This window comes from Pseudophryne corroboree, unplaced genomic scaffold (assembly GCF_028390025.1).
Source record: "Pseudophryne corroboree isolate aPseCor3 unplaced genomic scaffold, aPseCor3.hap2 scaffold_150, whole genome shotgun sequence".
Classification (NCBI taxonomy): Eukaryota; Metazoa; Chordata; class Amphibia; order Anura; family Myobatrachidae; genus Pseudophryne; species Pseudophryne corroboree.
In genome coordinates, this window is record NW_026968131.1 from 396,713 (window position 1) to 407,177 (window position 10,465).

The 10,465-nt window shown below is 41.3% G+C and overlaps 2 non-coding genes across 2 annotated transcripts; both read right to left on the reverse strand.

The window, feature by feature from the left end:
* Positions 1-8,973: 8,973 nt before the first annotated feature.
* On the reverse strand, positions 8,974-9,136 carry LOC135000080 (U1 spliceosomal RNA). The gene has a single exon (XR_010202116.1). It is a non-coding gene; the product is annotated as a U1 spliceosomal RNA (small nuclear RNA).
* A 152-nt stretch (positions 9,137-9,288) lies between these two features.
* LOC134999603 (U1 spliceosomal RNA) lies at positions 9,289-9,452 on the reverse strand. Its single transcript, XR_010201681.1, has one exon. It is a non-coding gene; the product is annotated as a U1 spliceosomal RNA (small nuclear RNA).
* Between the last annotated feature and the right edge of the window lie 1,013 nt (positions 9,453-10,465).

Here is a 10,465-nt window from a genome sequence, read left to right on the forward strand (position 1 = left end):
AAGGCATTTTTAAATGCTGGGTGCTGCCAGGACGTGAGGCCTACCTAGTCTTTAGATCTGAATTTGAATGTACTTGTGAACTAACTTAATTTCCTACTTCTAAACTCATTCCTAAATTCACTACTTACATTAATCCTGTAGTTGGGCATTTTGAGCCTTCAATTGTGGGCATTGTTTTGTGTCCAGACCAGCAGCTGGTGGTGTGCATTTGCTGGAAAGGCATCGAAGACCTCCGATATGCTGCATCTCCTGATGTGTGTCTGCCTCAAGTGGCTGTCAGCAAATGCATGCTAGACACCCCATTCCAAGCTGATTGTGACATCACGGAACATGCATCATAGAACAGGCATGCTAGAACATGGGTCTTCAACCTGCGACCCTCCAGCTGCTGTGGAACTACATATCCCAGCATGCCCTGCCTCAGTTTTAGCATACCTTAATAGCAAAACTGTGGCAGGGCATGCTGGGATGTGTAGTTACACAGCAGCTGGAGGGCCACAGGATGAAGACCCATGTGCTAGAACCAAACCGCAGGTACATTGAATGCTAGCAAGCTGAATGTTTAAATCCTTTTTGTTCCGCAGCATTCCAATGCGGAAGATTCCATGGAACCAGAGATTATTCCATTGCGAAGGACATGCTGCCTGGATGACTGCACTGTGCAAATTAAATCACGGAGCCAGTTGGCTTGTGGGTGGCTCTGGTGACTGGGTGGTTGGGTGGGCGGTGTGTCGGAGGTGGAGCACATGCAAATGAATGTGTATCATCCAGCTAGTGAGAGAGAAAACTCATGCAGGAGTGTGCCTGCTTGTCAGTGAGTTATGCACCTTGCCAGACGTCAAATCTACATGGAGCAACTGGAGGGGACAAGAGCAGGTTTGGAAAATATACACAGAAGAGCATATATGCTGGCGCATTCTCCATGATTGTGTCAGCTTATGTTTTGGTGCACTGCACTTTCCTCCACTAAGTTTTAGCCATTTTGTTTAAACGCAAGTGTAGTTGCTTCTCGCTCTTTTGGCTGTGATATTGTATTGTGGTTGAAGAGTCTGCTGGAGGGATTGTTTTCTTCATTGGCGAGAGACTGAAGATATTCCAGGATGGAAGGCTTGGGAACACTATCCGTTTTTCAGTTGTGGAAGAGTTGAAAGACCGGATTGGACTACATTCTATAGTAAAGGGTATCTTTGTATTTATTAATCCTCCCTTTATATGTGTCTGTCTTTCAATAAAGCTTTGGGCTTGTGATTCCGTCACCCTCTTACACTCCACACCCATAGCCTTATTAACTATTGTATTGTTTAAATGTATAGTGCAGTTCATGATTTATAGTGTAGGCTGACCTGTACTGTAGTTCTTGAACTGTACTATACCGACAGCATTTGTATTGTGTTTTGGCTGTGCTGCAACACAGTACTTATGTGTGTAATGTTTATGTATGTTTTTTTGCTTCTTTATGTCAATAAAGACTGCTTTTTCAATCCAATATCTGAAAACAATCAATGTTTATCTTTGATGGCAATAGAAGTGGTATGATATTTGCTGCTTTTGAAAGGCAATATCTGATATGTCCCCTATCTGGGAACCATATATTAAATGGCTTTTCAGAAAAGGGAGATGGGAGAAGAGCTTTCAGTACTTGTAGGACCGATGCACATTTCCTATTCTAGCCTCCAAAAACAGATTCAGTTGCATTTTCCAGCGTGTTTTGGATGCGCCTTTGCAAATGTCTTACATCGACAAACTTATTTAGTACTATTTTGCAAATAGGGTTACATTGTTGCAACATTGTGTTCCCTAATTGCTTGATTTTTTAAATGCAACAATTGATAAAAACACCTGATAACTGCTCTGCGGAGTCTTATTTTGTGTCTACTTCTTATCTACATTTAATTCCGTACCTCTAATCAAGGCATTTTTAAATGCTGGCGGCTGCCAGGACGTGAGGCCTACCTAGACTTTAGATCTGAATTTGAATGTACTTGTGAACTAACTTAATTTCCTACTTCTAAATTCATTCCTAAATTCACTACTTACATGAATCCTGTAGTTGGGCATTTTGGGACTTCGATTGTGGGCATTGTTTTGTGTCCAGACCAGCAGCAGGTGGTGTGCATTTGCTGGAAAGGCATCAAAGACCTCCGATATGCTGCATCTCCTGATGTGTGTCTCCCTCAAGTGGCTGTCAGCAAATGCCTGCTAGACACCCCATTCCAAGCTGATTGTGACATCACGGAACATGCATCATAGAACAGGCATGCTAAAACATGGGTCTTCAACCTGCGACCCTCCAGCTGCTGTGGAACTACACATCCCAGCATGCCCTGCCTCAGTTTTAGCATACCTTATAGCAAAACTGTGGCAGGGCGTGCTGGGATGTGTAGTTTCACAGCAGCTGGAGGGCCACAGGATGAAGACCCATGTGCTAGAGCCAAGCCGCAGGTACATTGAATGCTAGCAAGCTGAATATTTAAATCCTTTTTGTTCCGCAGCATTCCAATGCGGAAGATTCCATGGAACCAGAGATCCTTCCATTGAGAAGGACATGCTGCCTGGATGACTACACTGTGCAAATTAAATCACGGAGCCAGTTGGTTTGTGGGTGGCTCTGGTGACTGGGTGGTTGGGTGGGTGGTGTGTCGGAGGTGGAGCACATGCAAATGATTGTGTATCATCCAGCTAGTGAGAGTGAAAACTCATGCAGGAGTGTGCCTGCTTGTCAGTGGGTTATGCACCTTGCCAGACGTTAAATCTACATAGAGCAGCTGGAGGGGACAAGAGCATGTTTGCAAACTATAGAGAGAAGAGCATATATGCTGGCGCATTCTCCATGATTGTGTCAGCTTATGTTTTGGTGCACGGCACTTTCCTCCACTAAGTTTTAGCCATTTTTGTTAAGCTCAAGTGTAGTTGCTTCTCGGCCTTTTGGCTGTGATCTTGTATTGTGGTTGAAGGGTCTGCTGGAGGGAGGGATTGCTTTCTTCATTGGCGAAAGACCAAAGATATTCCAGGATGGAAGGCTTGGGAACACTATCTGTTTTTCAGTTGTGGAAGAGCACAGAGGTCGGATTGGACTACATTCTATAGTAAAGGATGTCTTTCTATTTATTAAACCTCCCCTTATATGTGTCAGTCTTTCAATAAAGCTTCGGGCTTGTGATTCCCTCACCCTCTTACACTCCACACCCATAGCCTTATTAACTGTTGTATTATTGTACAGTTTAAATGTATAGTGCAGTTCATGATTTATAGTGTAGGCTGGCCTGTGCTGTAGTTCTTGAACTGTACTATACCATCAGCATTTCTATTGTGTTTTGGCTGTGCCGCAACGCGGTACTTATGTGTGTAATGTTTATGTATGTTTTTTTGCTTCTTTATGTGCATCGGTCCTACAAGTAATGAAAGCTCTTCTCCCATCTCCCTTTTCTGAAAAGCCATTTAATATATGGTTCCCAGATAGGGGACATATCAGATATTGGATTTCAAAAGCATCAAATATCATACCACTTTTATTGCCATCAAAGATAAACATTGATTGTTTTCAGATATTGGCTTGAAAAAGCAGTCTTTATTGACATAAAAAAAAAACATACATAAACATTGCACACATAAATACAGTGTTGCAGCACAGCCAAAACACAATACAAATGCTGACGGTATAGTACAGTTCAAGAACTACAGCACAGGCCAGTCTACACTATAAATCATGAACTGCACTATACATTTAAAGTATACAATAATACAACAGTTAATAAGGCTATGGGTGTGGAGTGTAAGAGGGTGAGGGATTCACAAAACCGAAGCTTTATTGTAACACAGACACATATAAGGGGAGGGTCAATAAATAGAAAGATATCCTTTACTATAGAATGTAGTCCAATCCGACCTCTGTGCTCTTCCACAACTGAAAAACAGATAGTGTTCCCAAGCCTTCCATCCTGGAATATCTTTGGTCTTTCGCCAATGAAGAAAACAATCCCTCCCTCCAGCAGACCCTTCAACCACGATACAAGATCACAGCCAAAAGGCCGAGAAGCAACTACACTTGAGCTTAACAAAAATGGCTAAAACTTAGTGGAGGAAAGTGCAGTGCACCAAAACATAAGCTGACACAATCATGGAGAATGCGCCAGCATATATGCTCTTCTATCTATATTTTGCAAACCTGCTCTTGTCCACTCCAGCTGCTCTATGTAGATTTAACGTCTGGCAAGGTGCATAACCCACTGACAAGCAGGAACACTCCTGCATGAGTTTTCTCTCTCACTAGCTGGATGATACACAATCATTTGCATGCGCTCCACTTCCGACACACCACCCACCCAACCACCCAGTCACCAGAGCCACCCACAAGCCAACTGGCTCCGTGATTTAATTTGCACAGTGTAGTCATCCAGGCAGCATGTCCTTCTCAATGGAAGGATCTCTGGTTCCATGGAATCTTCCGCATTGGAATGCTGCGGAACAAAAAGGATTTAAATATTCAGCTTGCTAGCATTCAATGTACCTGCGGCTTGGCTCTAGCACATGGGTCTTCATCCTGTGGCCCTCCAGCTGCTGTGAAACTACACATCCCAGCATGCCCTGCCACAGTTTTGCTATTAAGGTATGCTAAAACTGAGGCAGGGCATGCTGGGATGTGTAGTTCCACAGCAGCTGGAGGGTCGCAGGTTGAAGACCCATGTTTTAGCATGCCTGTTCTATGATGCATGTTCCATGATGTCACAATCAGCTTGGAATGGGGTGTCTAGCAGGCATTTGCTGACAGCCACTTGAGGGAGACACACATCAGGAGATGCAGCATATCGGAGGTCTTCGATGCCTTTCCAGCAAATGCACACCACCTGCTGCTGGTCTGGACACAAAACAATGCCCACAATCGAAGTCCCAAAATGCCCAACTACAGGATTCATGTAAGTAGTGAATTTAGGAATGAATTTAGAAGTAGGAAATTAAGTTAGTTCACAAGTACATTCAAATTCAGATCTAAAGACTAAACACAAAACACAAAATAAGACTCCACAGAGCAATTATCAGGTGTCTTTATCAATTGTTGCATTTAAAAAATCAAGCAATTAGGGAGCACAATGTTGCGACAATGTAACCCTATTTGCAAAATAGTACTAAATAAGTTTGTCGATGTAAGACATTTGCAAAGGCGCAAACAAAACACGCTGGAAAATGCAACTGAATCTGTTTTTGGAGGTTAGAAAAGATGCAGGATCAAGTAGCTCCATGGGTAGGGTGTTTGATTAGAATTCAACAGGTTATAGGTTTGAATCCTGGGTATGATAGTTTGAGGTGTTATTTAATAAAGCATGTTTATATATTAGTCACACATGGCTTACTTGTACAAATGGCATGTCACCAGTTAGTGCTGACTGCTGATATGCCATTTGCACTAAAACAAATTAAAATGGTAAAAGTTATTGTACTTTAAGTAAAAATAAAAGCTAAAATATCAATCCCAGTTTTGGATTACTTTAATGAACAAAAAAAAAATGCATATAGCAAAGGATAGTTTCAATCTGCCTACCTCTGGGTTATGGACCCAGCATGCTTCCATTACAGTACTCTGCTGCACATGTAAGTGCAAGAGATCCTGAAGCACTCACTCATCATGGGAAAGTACCAATGTGTTTCTTCATTGTTTGATGGAAGAAACATCTTACAAAAACTCTCCACATTATTGACTTTTTAAAATGTTTCTAGGAATCGTTCTAGATGAATGCTTATTAGCCTTTGTCAGTATGGACTTTTACAAAGTGTTGCTGTGGCGCAATCAGTTACTGTGTAAGGCTATTAACCAAAAGGTTGGTGGTTCAATCCCACCCAGGGATGTAATTGACCTTGTTATCAGATTTTGGTGATCTTTATGTAGACAAGTGAAAATTTCAAACCCCCTCTTATGGTGTAGGGTACCTGGCCTTCTCTGATGTAATCAGAGTTAGATTTGATTCAGTGATTTTATAAAAACAGCTAGGAAGCACAATTTAGCAGTGGGTTGCAGAGAAAAAGAAATATGCTGGCAAAAAAATCCAATTGAGTGATTAAACAGCTTTTCATTTTCTGGCTTTATTTTTATGCTAACGAATTTGTTCTCTGAAAAGTGTCCACAAAGCCAAGTTTCTGATTAACACATTTGTAGGGATGGTTTTTAACCTATTACTAAATTAAACTTGCTTCATTGGAAAGGCAGCAAGATGCATCCTCATTTCAATATCTACTGAAATAATACAGGTTGACACCAGGAAACATTAACGCCACTGCATCCTTTGTGCTTTCTCATGTGGAAGTCTGTTTAATGTGAAAACAAGGTGATATCTAATTAGCACACAGGTAAGGAATTAAGAAAATATTTATTTAAGGGTGAAGATGTTTCTCACAAAATCGTTGCCCCAATGCATCATTGAAATTCAAGCTGGAAAGATGATTTTAATATATCACTTGTACATTTTGTATTGCTCTTCTGGTGACAATGTAGTTTGTTTTTGTCAATTACCATTTTAATAATCGGGTAAAGAAAATTAAGTGGATTTTTGAAAGAAAACAATACTGTCAATATACTATTAAAACAAATGAAAATGGTAAAAGTTATTGTACTTTAAGTAAAAATAAAAGAGCAAAAATATCAATCCCAGTTTTGGATTACTTTAATTAACAAAAAAAAAAAACGCATATAGCAGAGGATAGTTTCAATCTGCCTACCTCTGGGCTATGGACCCAGCATGCTTCCATTACAGTACTCTGCTGCACATGTAATTGCAAGAGATCCTGAAGCACTCACTCATCATGGGAAAGTACCAATGTGTTTCTTCATTGGTTGATGGAAGAAACATCTTACAAAAACTCTCCAGATTATTGACTATTTAAAGTTTTACTAGGAAACGTTCTAGATGAATGCTTATTAGCCTTTGTCAGTATGTACTTTTGCAAAGTGTCGCTGTGGCGCAATCAGTTAGTGTGTACAGCTATTAACCAAAAGGTTGGTGGTTCAATCCCACCCAGGGATGTAATTGACCTTGTTATCAGATTTTGGTGATCTTTAAGTAGACAAGTCAAAATTTCAAAAACCCCTGTTATGGTGTAGGGTACCTGGCCTTCTCTGATGTAATCAGAGTTAGATTTGATTCAGTGATTTTATAAAAACAGCTAGGAAGCACAATTTAGCAGTGGTTTGCAGAGAAAAAGAAATATGCTGGCAAAAAAATCAAATTGAGTGATTAAACAGCTCTTCATTTTCTGGCTTTATTTTTATGCTAACAAATTTGTTCTCTGAAAAGTGTCCACAAAGCCAAGTATCTGATTAACATCTTTGTAGGGATAGTTTTTCACCTATTACTAAATTAAACTTGCTTCATTGGAAAGGCAGCAAGATGCATCCTCATTTCAATATCTACTGAAATAATACAGGTTGACACCAGGAAACATTAACGCCACTGCATCCTTGCTGCTTTCTCATGTGGAAGTCTGTTTAATGTGAAAACAAGGTGATATCTAATTAGCACACAGGTAAGGAATTAAGAAAATCTTTATTTAAGGGTGAAGATGTTTCTCACAAAATCGTTGCCCCAATGCATCATTGAAATTCAAGCTGGAAAGATGATTTTAATATATCACTTGTACATTTTGTATTGCTCTTCTGGTGACAATGTAGTTTGTTTTTGTCAATTACCATTTTAATAATAGGGTAAAGAAAATTAAGTGGATTTTTGAAAGAAAACAATACTGTCAATATACTATTAAAACAAATTAAAATGGTAAAAGTTATTGTACTTTAAGTAAAAATAAAAGAGCAAAAATATCAATCCCAGTTTTGGATTACTTTAATTAACAAAAAAAAAATGCATATAGCAGAGGATAGTTTCAATCTGCCTACCTCTGGGTTAAGGGGCCCAGCATGCTTCCATTGCAGTACTCTGCTGCACATGTAAGTGCAAGAGATCCTGAAGCACTCACTCATCATGGGAAAGTACCAATGCGTTTCTTCATTGGTTGATGGAAGAAACATCTTACAAAAACTCTCCAGATTATTGACTTTTTAAAGTTTTCTAGGAAACGTTCTAGATGAATGCTTATTAACCTTTGTCAGTATGTACTTTTGCAAAGTGTCTCGGTGGTGCAATCGGTTAGTGTGTTTGGTTATTAACCAAAGGGTTGGTGGTTCAATCCCACCCAGGGATGTTATTGACCTTGTCATCAGATTTTGGTGATCTTTAAGTAGACAAGTCAAAATTTCAAACCCCCTCTTATGGTGTAGGGTACCTGGCCTTCTCTGATGTAATCAGAGTTAGATTTGATTAAGTGATTTTATAAAAGAACAGCTAGGAAGCACAACTTAGCAGTGGGTTGCAGAGAAAAAGAAATACGCTTGCAGAAAAATCCAATTGAGTGATTAAACAGCTCTTCATTTTCTGGCTTTATTTTTATGCTAACTAATTTGTTCTCTGAAAAGTGTCAACAAAGCCAAGTATCTGATTAACACCTTTGTAGGGATGGTTTTTCACCTATTACTAAATTAAACTTGCTTCATCGGAAAGGCAGCAAGTGATGTCATCCAAGCAGTGGGTCAAAGTTGGCTTCAACCCTCGTCTGCTTATGAAAAGAGAAAAGGGATATGCAGGGCATGGCGGCCTTTTGCGACGCTTGGATGACCCCTAGTTCGCATTAAACACCCCCACCCTCCTTCGGTGTGGGGCTCATGTTGGCCATGCCCCAGCCCCTGAAGCATTCAAGCTGATTTCTTGCAGCAGCTGGGCACTGTAACAGCTCCAGAGCTGCTCTGTAAAGCAAGTAAAAGGGTGTGGGCCCTGCAGCACTACCCGTAGTTTGCATTGTGCATTGGGAGGCACAAAGTAAGCAGACGGGAGGAGAAGTCAGGATAGTGCACAAGGGTATAGAAGGGAGGGGCTCAAGAAAAAAGAAGTGGAACCAGACAGCAAACTAGGCTGGAGAGAGACCTGAGACAAAGAGATCTGAATTACATGAGAGCCGACCAGGGAAAACTCAAATTATGCAGTCAAGTTTCCCACATTTGGGGAAATCGCAGGGGCAGCACACCCAGAGTGCAATGGGTGAGCCTTGCCCTGGGAGAAGCAACTTCATGATCATAGTATCTCACCTGGCAGGTAAGTAGGAGTTGGGCTAGAGCTGGGGAGGGTCGCTGCTCGGGCACCCCCCTGTCAAGTGAAGGAGATCCAACTGAGGCAGCACAAGGGAACTCTCGAAAGAAGAACAAGGCTAGAGGAAGATCTGAGACAAAGAAATCTGAATTTTACCAGAGCTGACCAGAGGAAAGCACAAATACAGTCCCCCACTACCACAAATAATGCAGTCGAGTTTCCCACATTTGGGGAAATCACAGGGGTCAGCATACCCAGAATGCAATGAATGAACCTAACCCTGGGAGAACAATCTTCATGACCATGGTATCTCCTATGCAAAATAAGTATGATTTGGGATAGGGCTGGGGAGGGCCGTTGCTCAGGCACATCTCTGTCAAGTAAGTTGCATTTGATTTGTTGTTTGGGGGTGCTTCAGTATTAGGCAGCCTTCTGCCCTACCATGTTCATCTGAAAATATGTGTTCTCCCTGCAGTTGTTGTCCCCAGATGAGAGTTCCCTTGTGCTGCCTCAGTTGAATCTCCTTTTGGAGAAGACCTCAATAAGATTGTAGCTGATCTGGCTACTGCTAAAACAGCTTGCCTACCTAGTATGACTCCTACCACGCAGAAGGCTAAAAGTACTTTTCTTGGCCCTTTCATCCTCCAGGTAAAGCGTACCCAAGGTCAGGCATACCCAAAGCAAGCTCATGTTTCCAGACCTGCCAAGCCCAGACTGAAGCAATCCTGGGCTGCCCATCAGCCTGCTTCCAAAACGGACAAGCCTGCCGCATGACGGTGCAGGCCTCCCTCTGGGGGATCCCAGGGTGGGGGGCCCGACTTCTAGGTTTGGCAAAGAAAGGTATAATTCTAAGCTAGAGAATTCTGTTTGGAGCTCACCTTGTACTTTGTGAAGAAATAATCAGCATTGTGGCTGAGCAGATACATGTAGTGTGTGGCTGCAAACTGCATGGATCTGCTGCGTTGTAATGCTGATTCTTTTTTTTTGCAAAGTACCAATAGCTTCATATAATGTTCACAATTTTTATGCAGGATCAAATAGCTCAATAGGTAGGGTGTTTGATTAGAATTCAACAGGTTATAGGTTTGAATCCTGGGTATGGTAGTTTGAGATGTGTTATTTAATAAAGTATGTTGTTCTGACTGCCGGCATCCTATCACCTGGGATATCATACTAAATAAATGGAGTTGATCAAATTTTTTTTTTTTTTTTAACTAGGGACAATTTCCAGATACTTCCCTTTATAACTGAGATTGCCCCCTGGAACTTCACATCAGTTGAGAACTATGCATGAGTGGGCAGTGCTTGCCCTGGATCTGTCCACCCATTTATGTGCCGCCATA